We start from the raw sequence: 26,853 nt of genomic DNA, 5'->3' as shown, positions 1-26,853 counted from the left end.
CCTTGGAGAAATCAGGCATATCAGGATGCCTATCATTATGAAAATCCAAGACGGGAAGGAAACTATTACCAACAGGAAGAGAGAAGGGTCTATGAAAATCCATATAATGTACCAGTGTATAATCAATATGACCATCTAAGAAGAGATGATGGTGGAGGAGGTACAACACCAAGGCATTATGAAAATAGAACACCCAATCGCCACTACTCGTATGGAAGAGAAAATAGGAACGCATCACCAAGGCGTTTTTTAGAGCAAAGACGCCGAGAATCCCCCAGGCGTCACCGGGAGAATGGGGTACAGAGATCACGGAATTGGAGTCCAGAAACCAGACCAGGCGATATGAGGAAAGGAGATCACAGGAATCCGAATGCTCAGAGGAATCGGGACAAGGAAGAGAAACCGAGGAGAACACCAGGGAGGACCCAAGAAAATCAGTCTGGAGGACACGGAAATCAAAGAGAGGATGCAGAGCGGGAGCAAAGAAGCAGAAGAAAAAGAGATTGATAGGAGAAGGGATTGTCAATATTAGTGGAGTAGAACTCACTAAGGAGGAAATAAAAGTATTGGATAAGGGCCTCAAATATGCCCCAAAGAAAAACTTTAATAAATTTGATGCCTATGTGGACATTAACAAATTTGCGAGAAGCCTCCACATTAAGAAGTATATGATGAACAAACCAGGAGAGGGTACAACAAGAAATATCACGGAAGCTACGGATGTGGTGTTTAGTAACCTGAGAAACAAATCGGTATTCAACCCACCAATTAGCAATGATGGACATATTGAAGTATTCAGACGGATGGTACTAAAAGACCTACAGGACTTGAAAATTAGGAAAATCTCTGATCCGGGAGACATCAAGAATGGCATAAGAAAATTGGAAGAAAGAAATGACGTGGTCGTAAGGCAAGCGGATAAGGGGGGAGCTATTGTCATTCAGTCCAAAGAGGCCTATAAGAGAGAGATCGAACGTCAACTGAGTGACAATACAACGTATCTGAGGCTACCAGGGAACCCAATAGTTCGTTATAAAGATGATTTAGCAAGCCTTATAAAAAGAGGAACCAAGAAAGGCTTATTGAACAAAAAAGAAGCTAAATATCTTCAACCCCTGGGATGCAAAATTCCAGTCTTATACACGCTCCCCAAAATACATAAATCAAGAGAAGATCCCCCAGGAAGACCCATCGTGAATGGGATAAACTCTGTAGGTGCCAGAATAGGTGAATACATAGATTGGTTTTTGCAACCTCTAGTGAAAAAGACGGAATCGTACCTCAGAGACACAAAACATCTTATCCAGCTATTGGATACGATTTCAATAGATGGGAATTATATTTATTTGGCAACAGCTGATGTATCTTCATTATATACAATTATCAACCATAAGGAAGCAATACAAGCCACCGAGTGGGCATTGAATGGTCTAAGTGACCTAAAAACCGCACAAAAAATGTTTATCTGCAATTGTCTGGATTACAGTCTAGATCATAATTATTTCTGGTACGGAAATGATTACTTTAAGCAAATCTGCGGTATTGCTATGGGCGCGAAGTATGCACCAAGTGTGGCCAACTTGTATATGGCTGAATGGGAAGCAGATGTTTTATATTAGGGTTGTCCCGATACCACTTTTTTAGGACCAAGTACAAGTACCGATACTTTTTTTCAAGTAGTCACCGATACCGAATACCGATACTTCTTTTTTAAATGCAGCCACGTCCCTAAATTCAGCCATGTCTCTAAATTCAGCCATGTCTCTAAATTCAGCCATATCCCTAAATTCAGCCATGTCTCTAAATTCAGCCATGTCTCTAAATTCAGCCATGTCCCTAAATTCAGCCATGTCCCTAAATTCAGCCATGTCTCTAAATTCAGCCATGTCTCTAAATTCAGCCATGTCCCTAAATTCAGCCATGTCCCTAAAGTCCCCATCAGCAGTGTCCACCGCAAAACATCCCCATCAGCACAGCAATGTCCCTGTCAGCGGTGTCCCCATCAGCACAGCAATGTCCCCATCAGCAGTGTCCCCAGCAGCATGTGTCCCCATAACCGCTGATGGGGACATTGCTGTGCTGATGGGGACACCATTGATGGAAACACCCGTGTCCTCATCAGAGGTGTCCCCACCAGAACAGCAATGTCCCCATCAGCAGTGTCCCCAGCTGCACAGCAATGTCCCCATAAGCAAGTGTCCCCAGCAGCAAGTGTCTCCATCATCGCTGATGGGGACATTGCTGTTCTGATGGGGACACCATTGATGGGGACACCCGTGTCCCCATCAGCGGTGTCCCCATCAGAACAGCAATGTCCCCATCAGCAGTGTCCCCAGCTGCACAGCAATGTCCCCAGCAGCAAGTGTCCCCAGCAGCAAGTGTCCCCAGCAGCAAGTGTCCCCAGCAGCAAGTGTCTCCAGCAGCAAGTGTCTCCAGCAGCAAGTGTCTCCATCATCGCTGATGGGGACATTGCTGTGCTGATGGGGACACCATTGATGGGGACACCCGTGTCCACATCAGCGGTGTCCCCATCAGAACAGCAATGTCCCCATCAGCAGTGTCCCCAGCTGCACAGCAATGTCCCCAGCAGCAAGTGTCCCCAGCAGCAGTGTCTCCATCATCGCTGATGGGGACATTGCTGTGCTGATGGGGACACCATTGATGGGGACACCCGTGTCCTCATCAGCGGTGTCCCCATCAGAACAGCAATGTCCCCATCAGCAGTGTCCCCAGCTGCACAGCAGTGTCCCCAGCAGCAAGTGTCCCCAGCAGCAAGTGTCTCCATCATCGCTGATGGGGACATTGCTGTGCTGATGGGGACACCATTGATGGGGACACCCGTGTCCTCATCAGCGGTGTCCCCATCAGAACAGCAATGTCCCCATCAGCAGTGTCCCCAGCTGCACAGCTTGTGTCCCCATCAGCTTGTGTCCCCAGCAGCAGTGTCCCCAGCAGAAGTGTCCCCATAAGCATGTGTCCCCATAAGCATGTGTCCCCATAAGCGTGTCCCCATAAGCATGTGTCCCCATCAGCGCAGCACAGCAATGTCCCCATCAGCGTTGTGCAACATTCACTTGCCTCCGCTGTAGCTGGCTTCTGCTCCTCTTCTTTTTTTCTTAGATTCCAGAGTCCCGACTCCCGCCCGCTGCTACACACGTGGAAGATTTGTCATTTCAAACAGCGGGCGGGAAGAGGGGAGGTGCCGCGCCTGTGACGTCACTGGTTGTCGGGACATCGGCGGTCCCAGCAGCCAATCAAAAAGCACAGCAGGCGGCCGGATCGAACACACAAGCGGGCCGGGGTTTGGAGACCCCTGCGCTAGGGGAACACAACAGCTGTTATTTGCATTTGAATAGCTGGGTGTTCCCCCCGCCGCGCCGTCATGTATAGCCCCTCCCCCTTGCCCAGAAACTTTGATAGACAGTCGTTTTAAAGTGCCCGGGCAAGGGGGAGGGGCTATACATGACGGCGCGGCGGGGGGAACACCCAGCTATTCAAATGCAAATGACAGCTGTTGTGTTCCCCCTTGCATAGTAACTAGATGTCGGCAGCGGCGAGGGGAGGGGGATTGAGCAGCTCTCCTCTCCACCATACGAGGACTGCTCTGCTCCGCTCTCCACCCGCACTCGATAAAAAAAAAAAAAAAAAGTATTCTATTTAGGCATCGGGAGTATTTGCGCGAGTACAAGTACTAGCGCAAATACTCGGTATCGGTCCCGATACCGATACTAGTATCGGTATCGGGACAACCCTATTTTATATAATAGAAAACCGCAACAGTTCATTTTATACAGGCGTTTTATTGATGATATTTTAATTATTTGGGCAGGAGACAGGGAGAGTCTTATGGACTTTGGTTTTTATTTGAACACAAATGAGAAAAATATCAAACTGACCTGGGAGATTAGCGATGAAAAAATTCACTTTCTTGATCTGGAGATTACCAAAGAAGGAACTAAACTGGTAACACAAACGCACTTTAAAACTGTGGACAGAAATAGCTACCTGCCTTTGGACAGCTGTCACCACACGCCCTGGTTGGACAATATACCAAAGGGTCAGCTATTGAGACTAAGGAGAAATTGTACTAAAACTGATGTATTCTTGAAACAGGCGGACTTTATTGGCAAGAGATTTGTGGAAAGGGTTACAAATATGACTATTGAGAAAAAGATACAAGATGTGGTCACCCTAGATAGAAATACACTGATCCAGGACTCTACAAGAAAAAACTCCTACATGGGGGGAGTACCCCTAATAATGGACTATAACGTGCAGCATAAGCAGATAGAGGCGATCTGTAGGAAATATTGGCACATTGTGAGGGCCGATCGACATCTGGCACCAATACTTCCAGAAAAGCCATTATTCACATATAGGAGGGCCCCTACTCTACGGGACATGATTGCCAAAAATGTACTTGACCCTCCAGAGAAAAAAAGTTTTTCATTTTTTAATGAGAAAGGATACTATCCCTGTAAAAGATGTTTTACCTGTAAGCGTACTAAAGAGAGTAAAAAGAAAAAAGAAAATTTTAAATCATGCTTCACAGGGAAGGAATATAAAATTAAAGAATTTATTTCCTGTGAGACTGAAGGGGTAGTCTACCTTCTGGAATGCCCATGCAAGATTCAATATGTTGGTAGAACAAAGAGAAAATTGAGGAAAAGACTGCGGGAGCACACGCAAAACATAATAAATGGGTTCCCTAAGCATAGTCTGTCCCGCCACTACGACCAATACCACAACAGAGATCCATCCTCACTAATGGTGTGGGGTATAGAAAAATATAAACCCCATTGGAGAGGGGATAATAAAGTGCAGAAAATTAGCCAGGCAGAATCCCGCTGGATACACGAATTGTGCACTTTAACGCCACATGGGCATAATGTAGAATTTGATCTTAATTGTTTTATCTCTAACTTTTAAGACGTTATCCCTTTACTCTCCTCTTAACGTTTTTTATCCTTTTAATATAGGATTTTAGTGAGTATTTTATTACTTGCTATTTTATGGATTTTACATAATACTTGTTGCGGTTTTCTATTAATATTTTAGTAATATTTATCCATATTTATTTACCAGTCCTCCCTTATTGACAATTTCTGGAATATTAAGTATCATCCTTCCCTCTGAGATCATCTGCTAGTATCAGGCACATTGCTATACTCATTAGTGTCTTATTGTCCTCTTATGGTTTGGTACATATCTGGATCAATTATCTTTCTTTCCCATTATCCTGTTTCCTTAAGCTTAGGAATCTAGATTTCTATGTTATATTTTTTTATGTCCAGCAGGGGGTAGTGGCGCACCCTTATATCTGCTATTGTATTCCAATTATTTGCAATCACGCATGTCCTCCCTCAGCCACCAGAGGGGGCATTTTACTATGTTTTTATATTTTTATATATATTTTTAATGTATATCAATGGATTGTTGTGTTTGCGATTGAGATCGGCCTGGCGGCATTGCGGTTATGTTATTGTGATGTCTCGCTGGCCTTTTTCTCCTATGCGCTCATTAGCAAGTTACTATAAATGTCAGCCACGTACCAGCCGCCCTCCATCCTATGATTAAGCGACGTCGGCTGTCGCAATACGCGTGAGGACGTTGGAGGGCTGTTGGTGACGTCAACCGCTCGCGGCCGCAGAGCGGGGACACAGGAAAACGCACACGCCACTTTACATGCTGTTCTTACAGCACTGCTTGTAAGTGTTTACTTTTCTTTCAATAAATGTTGTAATAATCGTAACCTATGGAGGCATCCCTGTGCTTTATTTTGGGAATCATCGCGCTGAGTCTGTGAGTTCATTGGAGTGGATCTATCGGCTGACTGTGGGAGACACTATTGGGAACCATTCATTTAGGCTATTTATAGCCTCCCTGAGGTAAGGGGCTAGCACATATATCCCTGGTCACCGTGGAGAGTCGGGCTGATTGCAACCACAGCACTCTGCATGTTACAGCAACTAGAGCACAGATGCACTTTAGAAATACATTAATTGAACTGGCCACTGGAATTTAGTTTTCTTCACTCTTGCACGTTTTGTGCACTGGACACGGATAATATATTTTAAAAGTTTCATTGGGACCCTCTGACACTTGTCTCTAGGGATCCCTGTGTGGACTATATTTGGGTATATATTTTATTTTTTCACTACAGCACATATATTGGATTGTTTTTATAATCTGAATTATTCACTTTTTATTTATTATATATTTTTTTGGACATTCAGTCACCGGATATTTATTTGCATATTTGCACACTGCACTACTTGTGGATGAAGCACTTTATGGACTATCACATTATTTATTTGGATTTGTAGGAAGTGATTTATGCTCAGGATTTGAAGTTTGCCATTAATTAGGACCATTGTGCTGTCATTGGCACGTTGGTCACACCGATTTCATTATTTGCTCACTCTCAATATCTTCCACATTATGATATTTTTGTTGGATGGTATTCCGGTTTAGAGTGATACACATTTTTACCATCGCCAGGAGGCGTAGTTTGTTTTGCACATTCTATCTTTATAAATAGTGTATATATTATTTAGTGATTTTAGTTGCAAGCGCCACTACACCCCCCATTTCATTATCTGCTATCAGTGTGTGAGCACTATTAGTAGTGGCTGCTGCTTATTTATTTGTTCTGTTCTTGTCCTGCCTTGGTTAGGTTGGTTTTGCGCATTAGTTCCCCCCATATTTCATACTTAAATGTATTGTTACATTTTTCTCTGGTGTTTTTCATATAATTTATAGTAGTACAAATGGCACTATTATTTCCAATGGCTGTTTGCAACATGGGAACTTTCTTGTCATCTGCCATAACCCTCCCCCCATCTATCCCCATTCCACTCTCCATTAATGTCTGACCCCTAGCTGACCTGTGTGCCCGATGTAATTCTAGTTCACCCTCCCCCCTCAATCCTAGTTTAAATACTCCTCCAGCATTCCCATAAACCTCTCCCCCAGCACAGCAGACCCCCTTCCATTCAAGTGCAAACCGTCTTTAGCATATAGGTTGCACCCCAATGAAAAGTCAGCCCAGTGCTCTAGAAACCCAAATCCCTCCTTCCTACACCAGGTCTTTAGCCATGCATTCAGCTCTTTAATCTCCCCCTGCCTTTCCTGTGTTCCGCATGGCACAGGCAATATTTCAGAGAATATCACCTTGGAGGTCCTTCCCTTCATCTTGCAGCCTAGTTCTTTAAATTGATTCTTAAGGAGCCTCCACCTTCCATGTATACTGTCATTGGTTCCAACGTGGACCAAGACAGCTGGGTCATGCCCAGCCCCTCCCAGTAATTTATCCACCCGGTCCACCACATGCCGAACCCTGGCACCAGGGAGACAGCAAACCATTCGGTTGAAGTGATCCTGGCGACAAATTATTCTATCAGTGCTTCTGATTATAGAATCCCCTATTACCACCAACTGTCTAGGCCTACCTGCACTCCCCTCCCCACCTCTACTAGATGGGTTGCTCTCCCGGCTGTTAGGGGTAGCAGTAACATCTAGGGCTGCCACCTCTGTGTTTGCCACCTCCACATCATCACCCAACTTGGCAAATTTGTTTTGATGCACAAATACAGGACTGGCCTTCCCTTTCTTCACGCCCCTTCCACTCCCTCTAACGACATTAACCCATCTCCCTATCTGATAATCCTGACTTGCCCCTCCACCCTCCACATCAACCTTACTGACCACCTGCTCAGCGAGCAGAGGACCCCTTTCAAGGTTGTCATTTCTACCCAGTGTTGCAACTTGCTCCTCCAGATCTCTAATACGAGCTTCCAGAAGGGCAACCTGCTCACATCTGTCACAGCGGTATCCATCTTGGAGCTGTTGCACCAATTTTGCATACATGTGACACACTGTGCACTGAGCAAAACCTTCAACCCTGCTAGCACTCATTTCCCAGTTACAATATAATTACTTGTATGAAGATTAAGATGATACTTACAGTTTTAGAAGACTCCTGTCTTAACTCTTGTTTTAAACTCCTGGTTTTTAACTCTTCCACTTGTATTCAAAATTCTACTTCTGATCAAAAATTCCACATCCGATCCACTCTCAGCAAGGAGTCAGCTCTTATGGAGTTTTTACAGACACTTATATACTCACCTGTTAACAATTAAACACTCCCCTTAATTAGCAGAAAGAGAAAAAAGCTGTTTAAAAAGTGTCAGAGACAAACAATTCAACACTTGCAAGCAGAAACAGTTAAAAGCAGCTAAAAGCAAATCCTGGTTTTTAACTCTTCCACTTGTATTCAAAATTCCACTTCTGATCAGAAATTCCACATCAGATCCACTCTCAGCAATGTAACCCTATGCTGCCTGAATGTTGTAAGCAATGATGAAATCTGTCACATCCAGTGGCGGCTACTCATTAGGGGCGCCCCCCCCCAATCCTTGCACCTGGCCCCTAATCTCCATGCAGGGTGCTGGACACATGGATTCCTATGGGGTTGTTTTCTTTTCTTCTTCTTTTTTAAGCACTCGATTAGAGCCAGAGGCTCTAATTGGCTTTGAAAAAGGGTGGGCTCAGGGAGCAGAGCACAGTGCTCTGAGCCCACACTGTTGTATGACATTAGTGAATTAATATTCGCTAATGTCTTCCTGTTTCTCCTCCCGACCAATCAGGATGCAGGTCCAGAGACCCCATTGGCCGGGAGTCCGAAGATCCCATTGGCCAGGAGAAGAAGTGACGGCTGGGACACGGAGATGGAAGTGGAAAGCGGCAACCGTGACCTGGGTTAAGTGCAGGGCTGACGGTGGGGCCTGGAGGGTCAGAGAGCAAGCGAGCAGGTGGTCCCGGGTTGGAAGGTGTGGGTATGGTGTGCAGTGGCGAGCTGAAGCGACGGGGTGGCAGGCTGGAGCAGCGGGGGGATGGGGTCAGGTCTGTCTGGGAGTGTGAGTCCCCAGAGAGGCAAGGTTCTCGTGGACATCACTGTATCGAGAGCGGGCTCAGGTAAGGGGGCTGCATCGAATGCATGAAAGTAAAAAGCCTTGTGCCTTTACAACCACTTTAACTTTACAGTTTTGCAATTTTATACTTTGGTAATTATGAGGCGTTTCAACTCTCTCTCTGATCTTTACCTAAATTTATACTAATGAAAAAGCAAATTAAAGTCAGAAATCTGATCGTGTTCTGTTAGAGAGTCAAAGAAATATAACAAGCCAATGGCTGACTCAGCCCACCAGGCTCCTCCTAAACATGAAGAACTTTTGGGTAGACTGAATGTTTAGTTCAGTGGTGGTCAACTTTCTTGGTGGAGCCTCAAGTGCGGCCCCCAATATCACCAAAAGGCTGCACATAAAATCTGTCAATATTCATGATCAGGGACAGTAGACACACGATAGGATAGAATCAAAGACTATGGTATAATACACAATAGGGTCAGAGACCGTGGAGGTTTGGGACATAATACAAGAAAGAGATGGTCAGACTGTGGACATAATGATGGAGATGGTCAGACGCTGCAGACATAATACAAGTGGCGATCAGAGGTTGCAGACATAAAAAAAAAAATTATCGACTTTAAGGGCTCATAGCTCGGCGACCAAGGGGTAGGTAAAGTCCTACCCCACCGCTGGTCAAAATTTGGGGCTCCTATTGTCTATGGTTCCGGAGATACTGGGCTCTTTACACAGCCTTTCAGAAGCTAAATACAGAGAAGTCTGTTTAAATGCAAGCTGGCACACTCTGTTTGCAGCAGACTGAGAGGGTGAGCTCACAGTGCCTCTCCTCACGTCTTGTCAGAGGCACTGAGCTCAATAGACAGCTTGGAGTCTTGGACCAATGGTAAAGTACTATTGGCCCAAGCTGTCCAATAAAAATGCTGCAGTGGAGGCACGCCTCTCATAGAAGGGGGCATGTGTCTAAAAGACCAATGCTCCCTTCCAATCCATCCCTCTTAACTAGAGTTTATGACCCCTTTCAAACATAGGCACTTTGCAGGCACTATAACGCTAAAAATAGAGCCTGAAAGAGCCGCTCCTCACACTCCAGTGTGAAAGTCCGTGGGCTTTCACACTGGAGCGGTATGCTGGCAGGACGCTAAAAAATTGGTGGTAAAGCGCCACTGAAAATAGCGGCGCTTTACCGCCAACACACCCAACGCCCCAGTGTGAAAGGGGGCTATGTGTATAAGACTTACCCATAATCCCAGGTTTTTCTCACACAGTTAAGAGGGAAAATTAGATTCTGCTGCTGCTGAAAAGGTACAAGCTAAATCATATATTATGCTATATGTTATTAGATAATAATTAATTATTTATCTATTTACTGTGAAATTACTGGTTTCAAGTTATAACTTCAGTAAATTTGTCAGTCAAGCCACCTGCTTGAGTTTTTTTTTAAATATAGTAAATTACCTTAAAAACAATATAACCCGCCTGTTCTCGTTGGATTATTTTTAATGTTTTTATTTCATCCTCTAGTTTTTTAACTGAAGTTGCATTACAATCGACTTTTTTCTCCACTTCTTCAACTCTTTCCAGTATATGCCCCATATTTCTCTCCATTTTTTCCATTTGCGATTTAAGTGATCTCTCTAAAGCAGCAAACATTCCCTCCATTTCCCTTTTTGTTGGCAAAAGTGTCATGTCCTGCGTTTCGTCCTTATTTCTTTGTTCGGGGTCTATTTCTTTATCTTTGTCTGTTTCTCTGTCTTGGTCTGTTATAGTCTCTAATAGTGACTCTGAAAGTGATCCTGCGTCCGCCAAGGTACTACCAGTCCCTTTTTTTTTATCTTCTTTTTTTTTTTTTTCCTTTTCTGCTTGAGTTCCTCTAGTGGTTATTGCTTTCTCTATTTGTGGGTTGTCTCCGTTTATCCCATGTGTCACAAATTTACACATCGGGCCTGGACTTTGACTTAAGCGGGGGCGTATAAATTAGAAGATCAAGAAAACAGAGATCGAAGGAAGAACATCAGAATACGTGGAATCCCAGAAACAACACAAGCTGAGGATCTCCCAGAAATAATAAGAAAAGTATGTAATCCAATATTAGAGAGAGAAACAACCTCCCCACTAAAAATAGAACGCGCACATAGGATAAGGAGTTCGAGAGAGAGAGTACAAGATTATCCAAGGGACATTATTGTTAGATTTGAAAGTTGGGAAGAGAAAAACCAACTATGGAGAAAACTGAGAGGGAAGTCGCCATTGGAATATGATCAACATAATATCCAAATATACCAAGACCTGTCACAAGAGACGTTAAAAAGGAGAAGAAGCTTAAAACCCCTGTTGGGAATCCTGCAGGAACATGATATACAATACAATTGGGGATTCCCGGCCTGCCTAATTGGCAGGAAAAATGGTATCTCTGCAAGACTGAGGTTCCTAGAGGAAGTTCCAGAATTTTGTCAGCGTCTAGATATCCCAATACCAAAGAGAGATTAATAATGTTGAGGCGATGGGGAAGGGGGGGAGGGGGGGGCGGCGGGAGGGGGGGGAAAGGGAGATTCAAAGATAGTAAACAACGGAAGCTGGGCGGGCGAGGGGGGGCCCTGGAGAGTATTCCTTCCCCAGAGTTCCCATTTTTGGGGGATAGGAGACCGGGCCAAAAAGAATTCCACCTTAGCGAGAGGAGCAAAAGAGCGCCTAGAGCGCCAAACAGGAAAAGCTCCAAATGACCGAAGGGTCAAGGATCGATCAGAAGGGAGGGGGGGAGAGGGAGGGGATGAGAAAGCCCCATACAAAGATCACAGGGGCAAGGCAGGAGTGGCGGGGAGAGGAGGAAGGGAGGAGGGGAGGGAGGGGAGGGAGAGGGGGTTCGGGTGGGAGAAGGGAGGGGAGGACTAGGAAAGGGGACGTAGATCTATGTGTCATGCAACAGGAAAAAACACAAGCATTGGAGAAAGATAGAAGGAAAAAAAAAAAAAGAAAGAAATGACAAACATAAATTTCTTAACATATAATGTAAGAGGCCTCAATTGCCCGGAAAAAAGGCATATGATATTAAGAGAGGTCGAAAGGTATTCAGCTGAAATAGTTTTTTTACAAGAGACCCACATAACATTGGATTCTAGTGTTAGACTGTATTCTCGGGCAGTTCCCACCTGGTACTATGGGGACTCCCCAAAGAAGAGAGCTAGGGGGGTCGCCATAGGAATAGGGAAGAACATCGATTTCACGGTAGAAGATAGGAAGGTAGACCCCGAAGGCCGTTATTTGTTTTTAAAAGGAGTACTCCAAGGAAAAAGATACACGTTAGCAAACATATACTGCCCAAACAGCCAACCACACAAATACCTGAGGGGGATTTTGAATGCTTTAATGGATTTTAAATGTGGACATGTAATATTAGCAGGAGACCTCAACCTTTCAATGGACTACCAACTGGATAGCACGTCCGGGGCACAGAGGCGTAATATTAAACAGCTAAGAATATTAGGAAAAAAAATGCACAGCTGCTGTTTAATAGATCCTTGGAGAATTGCATATCCAAACAAAAGGGACTATACTTATTACTCCTCTGTGCATGGAACATATTCAAGATTGGACTATCTATTGGTAGACCACGAGCTACTAGAAGAGGTAGTTAAAATATCAATAGGAGTAACTACAATCTCAGACCATGCCCCTGTAACACTGACAATTAGATTTAAAGAGATAGAGCAAAGAAAAGGATCATGGAATTTAAATGAAGAACTTATAGAGGACAGCGAGGTAGATAACATAGTGAGAACTGACTTGGATCAATATTTTACTCTCAATAACACTCCCGAAGTAAGCGTAGCCACGGTTTGGGAGGCCCACAAAGCATACATCAGAGGGAAACTAATTTCGATAGGAGCAGGGAAAAAAAAGATAAGAAAACTAAATATGGAAAATTTAACAAATGAGCTTTTTAAACTGGAGCAAACGCATAAAGAGCGAGGGGAAAGTGAAATATATCAAGAAATTGTTATAAAGAGGGCCCAGCTCAGAGACTTGATGAAGGTTGAAACAAGGGACATATTCAAAAACGTTAGAAAAGAGAGGTATAAATGGGGGAATAAACCAGGGAAATACTTAGCTAAAATATCCAGGGAAAAAAAAAAAAAAATTACATAGAAAAAATAAAAAATCAAGACGGCCTAGTGAAATATAAGACGTCTGAAATTGCGGATTCTTTTCGGACCTATTACAGCTCATTATATTCAATAAGGCTCAACGAATCTCAAGAGCAGGAAAAAACTAGAAAAACGAAAATTAGGGAATACCTAAAAGAAGTGAAATTACCTAAAATCCCTCAAAAGGATATTGAATCACTAGAGGCTCCAATAACGCAAGATGAGATATACAGAGCTTTCCAGGAAACACCGAGTGGTAAGAGTCCAGGCCCTGATGGCCTGCCGATTAAATATTACAAAAAATTTAAAGAACTCCTGGTCCCAGAGATGTGTAACTATTTTAATAAAATAGGAGAGGAAGAGGAAATGAGAAAAGAATCCCTATTGGCAAATATTTCTATTATCCCTAAAACAGGAAAAGATGGAACTCTGTGCTCCAACTATCGACCAATAGCATTGCTAAACGCAGACCTGAAGGTATATGCGAAAATATTAGCAACTAGGATAAAGGGTTTAATGCCGCAATTAATAAACGCAGATCAGGCAGGCTTTGTAATAGGCAGAGAAGGGAGAGATAATAGCATAAGGACCCTGTTGGTGTTACAACACGATCCAAAAAAGAAACCCCCAGTCGTACTCATGTCATTAGATGCTGAAAAAGCATTCGACAGAGTCGACTGGGGGTTTATGATGGAAACTCTACAGAACGCAGGCCTGGGACCAAGGTTTATGAAATGGGTAAAGAATTTATATAGTCACCCGACGGCAAGGGTGAAGGTCAATGGGAGTATGTCGTCTGTATTCGAAATGAAAAATGGAACCAGACAGGGGTGCCCGCTCTCACCTCTCCTATATGTAATAGCTCTGGAACCTTTGTTAGCAAAAATCCGGGAAAACCCGGATATAGGGGGGGTGAGAGTGGGAGATGAAGAACATAAGGTGGCGGCGTACGCAGACGACATACTCCTATATCTGACCAAACCTAGGGTTTCCCTCCCTAATGTCATAAAAGAAATAAAAAGATACGGTGAACTATCAAATTTTAAAATAAACCCGATTAAAACAGTAATTTTGAATTTGGGGATAGATAAAAAAGAAGCAGAAGAACTACAGAAAGATTTTCCATTTACATGGGAGAAAGAAGCTATAACATATTTAGGAATAAAAATTACATCAACACTTGAAAAACTTTACTCGGTTAACTTTGTCCCCTTAATTAACGACATTAATCAAGATCTGAAAAATCTAGCAAAAAAACGCATTTCTTGGATAGGTAAGATCAATGCGTTTAAAATGATGATATTACCGAAGATTACATACAAACTTCAAATGCTCCCAATTAAAATACCACAAAGTTTTTTTAAAGTAATCAAAACAGTAATCTTGAAATACATATGGGCAGGTAAAAAGGCTAGACTAAGCTATTCATTGTTGAGCATGAAAAAAAAAAGGAGGGGGGTTGGGGCTCCCTGACATAAAAAGATATTATTTCGCAGTTAATTTAGCTAGGTTGATAGAATGGTCAAATACTCACACAAAAAAAAAATGGGTACAAATGGAAGAAAAATTAAGTAGCACACAATTAAATAGAAATATATGGATACCACCAAAAATGAGGGAATTGGGCACAAATACACATAGTATAACAAGGAATGTATTTAGAGTGTGGGATATACTATTTAGACGGGAAAAATGGGAGTATAATTCCCCATTAATCCCATTAGCAGGCACAAATTTTTTTCCACCAGGTAATGGAACACGTTTTGGAAAGTTATTGGGGGAGAAAAAATTAAAAGACATTGTCACACGGGGAAAAATTAAATTAAGACAAGATATAAAGATAGGAGAAGGGGAACAAAGGATGAGTGAATGGGAGTATTTGCAGCTAAAACACTTTGTGAGCACACTAGCACAACCGATTAGGGAAGACAAGACACTACACCCAATAGAAAAAATATGTAATATGGACAAGCCCCTGAAACATGGTATATCAAAAGCATACGGGATACTAACGGAGCTCGAGACCCAGGACACACTTCCCTTCTTAGAAAAGTGGGAAAACGACTTGGGCATAAAGATTGATAAAATACAAACGATAGGAGCAGTATACAACTATGCTTCGGATATTACCACCATAGAAGCAAACTATAAATGCATGGTTCGATGGCACTTGACTCCATCAAGAATGAGTAAGATTCACCCACATAACTCAGAGTTATGTTGGAGAGATTGTAAACAAAAAGGAACAAATATGCACATATGGTGGGACTGCCCGAGAATACAGGAATACTGGAAAGAAATCGTGGAATATACGGTAGAAATAACAGGAGAAAGGATTCCCTGTAGCCCGCTGACCTGTCTGTTTCACGGAACTGAAAAAAAAAAAAAACAATATGGAACAACTCTGGTCCCAGTGTTGCTAAACGCAGCAAAGGCCCTGATCCCAAAAAATTGGTTACTTCCAAAGAGGCCATCAATTAAAGAGTGGATAGAAAGGATGGAATATATAGAAGAGATGGAGTATCTTGCCTGTAGAGAGACAGGAGAAGAGGACAAATACAGGGCGATCTGGGAAAAATGGAAAGTGTTTAAATCTACAGAGAAGTTTGTCCGGGGAATGACAGAAGTAGATAGCTGAGAAACCAAATAGAAGATTGCATGACACACAGATCCAGGATGGAGGGGGGAAGGGGGGAAAAAAAAAAAAAAAAAAAAAAAAAAGGGGTTAGTTATGATATAATAGTAAGTAATGTCGTCAGACCTATGAATCGCTAAAAGAATAATGAATGGCTCAAAAAACATCAAATCTCTAACCGTATAATAGAAAAGGAATCTAAATATATAATTAATATAAAGGAAAAAAAAAAAAAAAAAAAAAAAAAATAAACTCCACGGATGATGCGAAGCCACAAGAGAGACGCTAAGGGCGGTCGAACCGTGAGCTTGTCCCACGATCATACGTGAGCAGAGTCTGACGTGAAAAAAAAAAAAAAAAAAAAAAAAAAAAAAAAACAATATAACCCCTTGCAACCCAGGCCAATTCTGACACTTCTCTCCTACATGTAAAAATCATTTGTTTGCTAGAAAATTACTCAGAACCACCAATCATTTTATATACATATTGTCAAAGATTGTCAAAAAGGGTGAACTTGCTATATGACTTTTTGGAGACATGCTTCAGTGGACATTCATAGACTGGAGACATACTGTATTCGATGAATCTGCAGAGACCCTGAGGGCAGCACAAAAAGGGCAACAGTAGTTTAGTTTGTTTCATAATCCTTTTTTGTTTGCATTGTATCTCTAACTTCATCATCTGTTGCAATTAGCTGTAGTCAGTGTTGATGTACAATATATTATTTACAGAGAGTCCATTCCACTGCCCTTCCTAAAGCAAGAGGACCAATCAATAACCACTGCACTCTGCCCAGTCTTCCAGTGTGTACTCTGTGCACCCAGCTCCCCTGCTGTGAAGTTACATGAGGAGTCGCTCACCTACCTCAACCAAGGTAACAAATCCTTTGTACAATTAACCAGTATGCATTTATTTGATAATTGGTTAAACGGCTTCATGCACACAGTCATACAGGTACTGTACAGTGTGCAGAGCCTACGTAATGACATTCCTGGGAACTGCTGCTGCGTACAGCAGCCCATTAAGAAGCATTAGGCTTCATGTACACTGGCTGCTTCTTAACGTGAGTTAATTTTATTTTGCCCTAAACTCAATTCAATAAAAGCTTGCGTCTTTTAGAGGAGTTTGGGAGCAGCCGCGTTTAGGGGTGCTTAAACCTCCCTCTGCTGATTGTGGAAGAATCACATTCAGGAGAGAAATGTTTGGCCAAAGACCCCTAAACGCAGCATAAACACATATAAAGGCAGTACATTTGTCGTAACTTTCAGGGGAGGTTACTGTACATGAAGCCTTAGAAAAAGCACCTGTATGCGGTTGTGCCCTGAGGGTTGTATAAAGCACTCGCATGTGCATTGACATGCACCAGATGAACAATATCTGCACTCAGAGCATATGTCAGTGCATATGTGGGTCCTTTATACAACTCTCAGCCCACAACTATCTACAGCCACTGTTTCTAATGCATCTTAGGCCGGGTACTCACGGACAAACATGTACGGTGAAAGCGGTCCGTCGGACCGTTTTCACCGTACATGTCTGCCAGAGGGCTTCTATACGATGGTTGTACACACCATCGTACAGAAGTCCGCGCGTAAACAATACGCGGGGCGTGTCCGCGGCGTCGCCGCGCCGATGACGCGGTGTCGCCGCGACAATGACGCGGCGACCTGGGCGGTCTGCCTTTAAAATGCTTCCACGCATGCGTCGAAGTCATTCGACGCATGCGAGGGACGGCGGGCGCCTGGACATGTACGGTAGGTCTGTACTGACGACCGCACATGTCCGAGCGGGCATGATTCCAGCGGACTGTTTTAAAACAAGTCCAGGAATATATGTGTCCGCTGGGAAAAGGCCCGGCGGGCAAATGTTTGCTGGAATTCGGCCTGCTCGCGCCCACACACGACCAAACATGTCTGTTGAAACTGGCCCGCGGACCAGTTTCAGCAGACATGTTTGGTCGTGAGTACGGGGCCTTAAAGGGCAGCTGTGCGCAGTGACAGTGGTTCCCAGGACTCTCTTTACACAGACTGTTTGCACTGTACGGCCCATTGAAATGCAAGGGATAAATGCTTGTTTAGTTTAGGGGCACAGGCATAGGCGTGTGCAGGGGGTGTGCCAGGTGTGCCTGGGCACACCCTCATCACTGTGTGTGGTGCAGATTTCCCCTATTGCCTGGTTCCCCCCCCCCCATGTTGCGAACCCCCCTCCCCCACGCAGTACTGCTGGCTTATCTACTCTTTCCTGGGCTGGTAGATATGTAATTTACCGGCCCCTTGATTTTCCAAATGAACACAGTGAACACACTGACTCATTGTGTTTATTCATAACTGAAGCATTAGTAAACTGTGATTACTATACTTCAATTTATGAATGAATAGGAAGCTGCTCAGCACAGAGTACTTCCCATCCATTCACTGTCCATGACTATGGTATAAATACATTAACCCCTTATCTGCTAAGACCCACATTTTTACTCAACCTTTACCTTAATAAATAACTGACACCACTACTGTAATCTTTGGAGTAAAAACTGGCCGTAGCAGCCTCCATTTATTTTAAATAACCTTTTAAATATTAAATAACATTAAATAACATTTTCACACATAACCTTTATTAGACCTGAGATACAATATTTTTAACCCTGCTGGTGCTGGACTTTGCAGGCACATTAACACACTTGTAACCATTCTAAAACGTTTTATGAGCACTGCTGTACCTAACTCTGGTCTTAGGCCTCAAGCCGAAACTGACTCAAAGACGACCAACTGACCGCAGTGCCCTCATTAACCACTTGTCAGCTCCCCTCGTGTGTTACCCAGGAAGCGTGGGAGGGGAAATATATAACCTCCCTCCCACTGCTCTCCTTCCTTACTGAGCCCTCCCCCCGGCCAGAGCAGGGCTTTTCTTTAACCCTGTCGTGGCCGGCCCTCCGCCTATGTCCTGCTGCTCTTTGCTCCGGGCCTCTCTGTACAGCTGAAGCTGCAGAGAATGGCATGTGTTTGAGCTTTGGGGTGCACACCCTAATGCAATAGGCTGCACACACCTATGGGCACAGCACAGGCATCGGTGTAATACATATGATGTTCCTGCCCCTGGCTCCCTCCATTCATACGACCAGTTCAGCCATTTTACTTCTCATTTTACTTCTCTAAGATGCTCTCAGCTGTGATCGCATGTTCTGCTCTTCCACATACAATGAAGGGTTAATAGCCATGCATTGCACGTGATGACGCCAATGAACTACCCACAGCTTGGAGCGCCAGGCAAAAGCCCCTCCCCTATCAAAATGAGCCTAGAATACAGAAGACTAAAACAGTTATGTCTGAAGATCTTCACTTTGTAGTCTACTCAGTTCCACAGTCTCAGTCTTCTCCATGCTGCAGCCTTCAATCTATTTCCATCCTGACAGGGCACTAGGCCTGTTTAGGGGCCAATTTTCTGGGAACATGTCTGCAAGCAGCCCCAGTAGGAAAAATGTATAACTGTCACTTTATATATATCACATTCTGGTGCAGGTCAGTCCTATGAAATACGGATGTTAAGTAACTGGAAAGGAGCCGCTGATCTGCCTGAAGGTCGCCGCCTGCTAAAGGTAAGTTTATCTACAACAGGCTGTATTTTCACATTAATGTGTCCATAGGCACCCAGTTCAGATATATCTTCTAATAAATAGCCAGGCACCTCAAAAGCGTATCTAAATCCAAAGTAAAAAATTTATGTTATCCTACCAGTACACAGGTGTCTGCGTTAATTTTTTAGGCTACAAATACAGAAAAATACCTATTGATCCTGAGATAAACTTGGGCTTCCTCTGATCCTACGTCTGTCTAAACATACTTCAGTCAGTTGAGGACCAGGTCAGCAATTAGTGGGATGCTGGTAACTTTATTGTACTTACTGTAGACAGAGTTTTTGTATCTCAAGCCTAGAGTGACAACTCTGGGCCAGATCCACAACGAGCGGCCGTAACTTAACTTTTCCTATTTAAGTTACACCGCCGCAAAATCTCTACCTAAGTGCCCGATCCACAAAGCACTTACCTAGAAATTTTCAGCGGTGTAACTTAAATTCGTCCGGCGCAAGGCGGGCCCAATCTAATGGGGCGAGTCCCATTTAAATTAGGCGCGCTCCCGCGCCAGACGTACTGCGCATGCTCCCGACGCGATTTTCCCGACGTGCTTTGCGCAAAGTTACGTTACGCCGAGTTTTGTGAATCGCGCCGGGTAAAAAAAGTTGCGTCTGGAAAAAAAAGAGATGCGGCGGGAAAAAAAAAATTTAAAAAAAAATACAGCGTCGCGGGAAAGAAGGGTCTACTTTTACATGGTGTATTAACTTTACACTTTGTAAAAGTAGCCCTAATTTTGCGTTTGCAAACTAACAACTTACAGAGACTTCACGAAGGGAAACCGCTTCGTGGATCTCCGTAAGTGCTAATTTGCATACCCGACGCGGAATTTCAACGAGAAATGCCCCCAGCGGCGGCCGAGGTACTGCATCCTAAGATCCGACAGTGTAAAACTATTACACCTGCCAAGTCTTAGGAATATCTATGCGTAACTGATTCTGTGAATCAGTCGCATAGATAGAAACAGGGATACGACGGCGTATCAGTAGATACGCCGGCGTATCCCTTTTGTGGATCTGGCCCTCTGTTTCTACAAAGATACAGTACAGTAAGGCTGGGTTCACACTATGTGCGGCACGGGGCACAGCAGGGGGTCTGGTGCATCCCCATTCACTGTTTTTTTTAATCCAATTTTTGCCTGAATTCGGACCTGAAACTGAGCCAAAGAAGCACAGGACCCTTGTGCTGTGTGCTCCACAGCCACCCCAGAGATGTGTGAACCGGCTCAATTTGAATAAGTGTGAACCCAGCCTGAGTGAGTGTCACCCTAGGTTAAGAAGTGTGTTACTGGCAATATTATCAAGTGAAAGTAATGAAAAAAGCCTTAAAAAAAAAACAATTTAGCCACCACATCCATAGACTGCTAAGCTGCTATATATTACATTTGTGTTCTGGGGTTTACATACTCTTTAAAGCAAAACAATTTATGAACATGGGTAATGCAAAATAAAGATAATTTGTTTTTATGGAACAATATATGCTGAGCATTAAAGTGCACTACTGGGGAATGGATAACCATTAGTGAGCTGTCATTGCAAATACATTTTTAAAGAAATCCTGTTGAGAGAAAAACATGGAGGCTGCCACTGCTATTTTTCTAAAATGTTAGTTGCTAGGGCTGTCACACTGATGCGTAGGCTTGGGTATGCTGAGACGGTGACTCCCTTTGTCTTTTTTTATGTGTACCTGTATACTTGTTCTGTATCAATTACTAATAATGTCTGTCATTCTTATCCTGACTTCATTACTTAGTGTGCCACTGACAATTGGCAGTGAATCCAGGGGCAGGTTGGAGGTCTTGTAGCTGGGCACTTCCCAATTGAGTCAGTATTGGTTGTTCTGCCATTTACTGTGTCCCTCCCAGGTTCATTAAGCTGCGCTAAAATGGCATTGGCATGACAGGTACTCTTTAGCAGATTATGACTTGCCTCTTTTACAGAGCGTAGTCCGAGTGGTGTTTCATGATCGACGTCTACAGTACAGTGAGAGGCAACAGCTGGAGATCTGGCAGATGAGCCACCCTGGGGACAGAATTCTTGATATCGGTAAGTTAACAATTTTCAAGCTGTATTGTTTGTTTATTAACACTGTTATGCAGCAAATCTGCATTGATAGGAATCTGCAATGAATGTGCTAGCCAGTGACTCAACAGCAGATCTCCATCCAAACAGCTGAACCTAAAAGTGGAATTTATATACTATACATTACCTGTTAATGTATTTGTGATGTTGTTCAGCCCTAATTATAACTAACACACCATGCTAATTTGTCTCTAACCTAACCCAGCTGCTGCTCCTAAGTGTGTAATACATTTGTACAGTAAGAAAATAAAATGGTGCAGTGCTATAAAATATCAATACATGCAAGGATTTCTCAACGCATGATTGAAAAAGCCACTAAATGCAGAGGAAAAGTGAGTGGTGGGCTCCGAAACACATCTGTGTTACAGCATTGTATTATATGGCAGATCTCTGGTGTTACTTGTAGGGTTCAAGCGATGACAATAACTGGCAAGTAGAGACGCAGAGTGTTACATGGCGCAGAAAGATCTGAAACCCCTGAACGCCAATTTTAATTACCCCAAAATTTAAACCCTATCCTCTCACTTTCACCAGCCATGGGACATTATTTCTCCAAATTACACCACCAACTTTTTGCTTTGTTTTTCTCAGTGCAGGCGCTCAGCAGTGGTGGCTCTAGGCTTTGTGAGGCCTTAGGCAAAACTTGGACACGAGGCCCCACTCATGCCTGTAATGTCAAAAATAATTCAAGCAATACATTTTTTTTTATATGTCTATGCATTCACCTGCATTTTACAAGTGCACATAAGATGGATGGAAATGTACTTCCATTTCCTCTATATTTTACTGCAAGCCAGTGTGAATTCAGCCTAACATACTGCTACTGTTTCAGTATCCTCCACACCATCTTCACAGTCCACATACACCTGCCACACTCCCCTCCCCCTCCACTGTGTCAGAATTACCTGCTTCTGTTTTAGCTGTTAATTTCCTTTGACCTATATTCCTATCTCCTGTGTGACACAAGTTCAAGCAATATAAAAAATAAATAAACAAATAGAAAATCTCCATATACTAAATCATATATCCACAGTAGATCCATTGGAAGGCAAAAAAATAACACAAAACATGGAAATATGGTCCAATTTGCTCCAGTGGGGGAAACAAATTCCTTCCTTATCCCCAGGAGGCAAGCCAATAATCCCTGGTGTTATTTACCCATACCTCACAACTTTTGAACTTCAGAATGGGGTACATGTAAGGAAGGAAGTAACCTTGCATAGTGCGCCGTGGCAAATATGGGTGTGGTAAAACTCTTGACAGTGGGTGGTGCTTAAGGTGCATAATTAAAGGGCGTGGCTTAGTTAAGCATGGCATAGGCCGTGGGAGAACTAAGCTTCATCCGTTACTCCTACTTTCATCAGATCCTGCAATCCAGCATCCTTCTGCCCACGCCTGTCGGCTCCCCCTGGGGACTCTCCACATCTTACCCGGATCCACGGGCTCGCGACTGGACAGAGGCCTGAACGGAACAGCGTTCTCTCCCGTCCGGCGACAGCCTCCAGGAAGGATGTGTACCGGCCTGTGAGCAATTCCCAACTGCACTGGGTAAGTGGCTGTCATCTTGCTACACCCCAACGGCCACTCCCGGCCTCCTAGCCTCTCTCCCTCCAGCTTTGGTCCCAACTCAACCACCACAGCACCCTGGCCTACCTGACAACTCATCTGGGGCTGTGGCGGTTATCCAGGGAGGTAGCCAATGACCGGGATATGAGGGGTGCCTGAGTTCTGTCCACTTCGCACATATCCCTGAGAGATACCGCACACCCGATCAAGCTCAGGGGGTCCCAACTTTTTCATTAGATCCCCCGGACCCCGTCAGGGGATGGTAAAATACGGCCCTGTGATGGAGGAAGAACTGGGATTCATGCCACCATTGCCGCAGCCTCCCCAGCAGATGGAGATGAAGCCGGCCAGCTTCACAGTCGGAAGCATGGACAGCCCTCCTCTTCTTCCTCCTCAGTGCAGCGACCTCCAGGGAAGGGTGCGTCACAGCAAACCCAGGCTTCCAGCCCTGCTGACCCCCTCCTGTTCTCCCCTCTTGATGACACTGACACTCCTGCAACTCCACTCCATGATACAGAGCCTACCCTGGCACAGATCATGGAGGCTATACAGCACAGCGATGCTTCTCTCACTACACAGATGGACTTCATTAAAATGGATCTCTCTTTCCTGAAACATGATGCTCATACCCTCCGTCAGAATGACGAATGCAGAACAACACATAGGGGACTTGGAAGATGAGACACGTCCCTTACAGGGCTCTGTTAGGAAACTGAGTCAGGCCAAAACCTATACTCCTGACAAGCTCACGGACATGGAAGACTGCTTGAGGCGCAACAATTTACTTTTCTTGGGGTTCCTGAAGGGCTCAGAGGGCAGAGACCACCACATTTGGTGCCTCCACTTTCTCATGGCTGTTTGTCATCAAAAGGGCACATAGAGTTCCCCTACACCCCCTGCCCTCTGGAGCCCCCGCCACGTGCCATCCTCATTAAATTACTGCATTTCAGAGACAGGGAAGCTGTTCTCAGAGCTGCCAGAGAAAAAGGCAGAGTATCCATTAACGGAAATGGAATTACTATCAGCAGCCACTCAGAAACAATGGGCTACCTTTATGGCCATCAAAAGGAGGGTAAGAGAGCTTAATTTACCCTATGGTATGCTTTATCCTGCAAGATTGAGGATCATTTAACAGGGCAAGGTCTACTTCTTCGTGGATCCTAAGGAGGCGTCGCATTGGGTGGATACCCTGGGACACCCCGATCGCAGGGATCAAAACTGGAGATCACCTCCTCATTGAAGTTGTTTGGTGCAAAACATATTTGACTACCCCTGGCCTACACCCCCCCTACACTTGATTGAGGTAGATTGGGGGAGGGAGAGGGACAGGGACAGGTTCTCACGTTTGTTATGGCCCTTTTACTTATTTTGCTACCCACTGGATGCTGGGTATCATCCTTATTTTTATATCACGGGCCACGTGCATGTCAGCCAGTTGGGATGACGGTTGATGTTGACTCTGTTTCTCCTTAATCATTTCTCCTAACTCAGAAACAGTTTTTTTTCTAGAATTCGGGTTACTACATATTTTTGTTTTGTGTGGACATGACCACGGCTATGGACTTTTCTTCACATCTCAGGGTTTGTTGGTTGAGGGACTGTGCCATGCCCCCTTTGCTTTGCCGTTTTAGTTTTGAGAATAAAGCTCTCATGTGTTTGGGTGCCGAGAGAGTTAGGGTGGTTTTGAATGTTCTGGGACTGTTTTTTGTTCTGCTTTTACTCACTAATACACTAACAAATAATCCCGTTAAGGGGCACTTTTCTTCTGCAATGTTGGTATCTACCATTCTATGTAATTCTGTCTAGTGGTCTAGCTGACCTATCTGGTATACAACTGTTATCTCTACATGGTATGCTATGGTTTCACATGTTTGATTTGCTCACACTCAGTGGCGGCCGGTGCTCAACATTTTTGGAGGGGCGCAAACAAACTGAAAAAAACCCCCATCAATTGCAGCCACTGTGCCCATCAAACGCAGCCACTGTGCCCATCAATTGTCGCCACTGTGCCATCAATCGCAGCCACTGTGCTCATCAATTCCCTTCAGTTTGCCCCATCAATTGCCACCAGTTTTCCCCATCAATTGCCGCCAGTTTTCCCCATCAAATTATGCCAGTTTGCCCCATCAAATGCCGCCAGTTTGCCCCATCAAATGCTTTCTCGGGTCCTCGATGTCTTCTCCCATCCTCTTTATGTCAGGGATGCTATGATTGGACCCCTAGCTTCTGTCGCTTCAGCCAATCAGGTGACCGGTAACCAGACCTGGTGCACCTGATTGGCTAAGAGGCGGGTCAGTGTTAGAGAAGCGATTCCTTAACACAGCACTGTTTAAACAGGGAATGCACAGCAGTGTGCCCACTGTTTAACAATTTGGAAGTGCCTATTAGAGCCCACAGGCTCTAATCAGGAAGCCTATTGCTCTAATAGGCACTTCCAAAACACCCCTACCGCTTTAATTCAGATGGCCGGCGCTCAACAAGATGTTGGACACCTGAATAGTGGGTGGCGGCGGCGACAATAGATAGATTCATGCAATGCATGAATCTATCTATTGGAGATTGACTGATGCAGGAGAGAGGGGGCGGCGCTCCTGCGCCCACTATGGATGCACCGCCACTGCTCACACTCTTATGCACTTCTCATTGCACACTGGACTCCATGCTATGGTTGCTTCCAGCGGGCTTTGGGAACTGGGTTTCACTAGTCATACTTTATCCCTACTTATGTCTAGACTACGTTTCATTTCCTGGAATGTTCAGGGCTTAAAGAGGAAGTAAACCCTCTCTTAAAAAAAAAAAAAAAAAACCCGCAAAGACAAAGACATAATGAGCTAGTATGCATAGCATACTAGCTCATTAAGAATTACGGAAAAGAGATTTCACCTCCAAATACGGAAAGGTTTCTTCACAGTAAGAGCTGTGAAAATGTGGAATAGACTCCCTGCAGAGGTGGTTCTGGCCAGCTCAGTAAAGTGTTTTAAGAAAGGCCTGAATACTTTCCTAAATGTACATAATATAACTGGGTACTAACATTTATAGGTAAAGTTGATCATTATTATTATTATTATTTTATTTCTTATGGTTGAACTTGATGGACTTGTGTCTTTTTTCAACCTGACTAACTATGTAACTTTGTAACCATTAAAAAAAAAAACAACCCTGCAAGACAAAGACATAGCATACTAGCTCATTATGAATAACTTACCTGAGAAAGAAGCCCCGCAGCGGTCCTCGGACACCACCTCAGTCGCCGCCATGATACCTGGAAGTCAGTCCGGGTATCGCTGCTCCTATGCTGTGGCATGCGCGCGTAAGCATCCACTAATGGCATGATGCCGTTAGTAGCGGCACGCTTAGTGTGCCTGCGTGTTGTTGTCTACGGCGCATGTGCCGTAGACATCGATGCTGTCTTTATTGGAAATATCTCCTTAACCGTGTAGGTTAAGGAGATATTTCTTGGACCTACAGGTAAGCCTTAAAGGGTTTGTAAAGACAAAAATATTTTCCTCTTAAATTAAAGTCTGACAGTAGCTGATAAAGTAAAAAGTAATGTTTTGCATTATAACTAGTTTGATACCTGTTGAAATCGAGCTGTTTTATTCACCTCCGTCACTCCTAAATCATTATTCTCACTGACTTCCTGGTTTGCGGTGCGCATTCATTCTTGCTACATCACGGCCTAATGGGAACTAGAGTTCCCATTAGGCTTAGCCTCCATGCCTGTGAGGGATAAGAGAGCATCTTCATGCAGGGCTGTAGTCATAGGGAGGGGGTGAGCACATTCTTTTTTCCACCATGCAAAACGGCTCAGATGCTGGTGGAAAGCAAGAAGAGGAGTGACAGGAAATGGCATTTTCAAACCTGGATTACTGTATTT

The 26,853-nt window shown here is 44.0% G+C and overlaps 1 pseudogene; it reads left to right on the top strand.

The window, feature by feature from the left end:
- LOC120919507 overlaps positions 1-26,853 on the top strand; it is a 334,252-nt pseudogene that overhangs the window by 48,225 nt on the left and 259,174 nt on the right.

The sequence above is a fragment of the Rana temporaria genome, chromosome 12, assembly GCF_905171775.1.
Source record: "Rana temporaria chromosome 12, aRanTem1.1, whole genome shotgun sequence".
NCBI classification, from domain to species: domain Eukaryota; kingdom Metazoa; phylum Chordata; class Amphibia; order Anura; family Ranidae; genus Rana; species Rana temporaria.
Note: the sequence above shows the minus strand (reverse complement) of the source record. Positions and strands in the feature narration are given on the sequence as shown.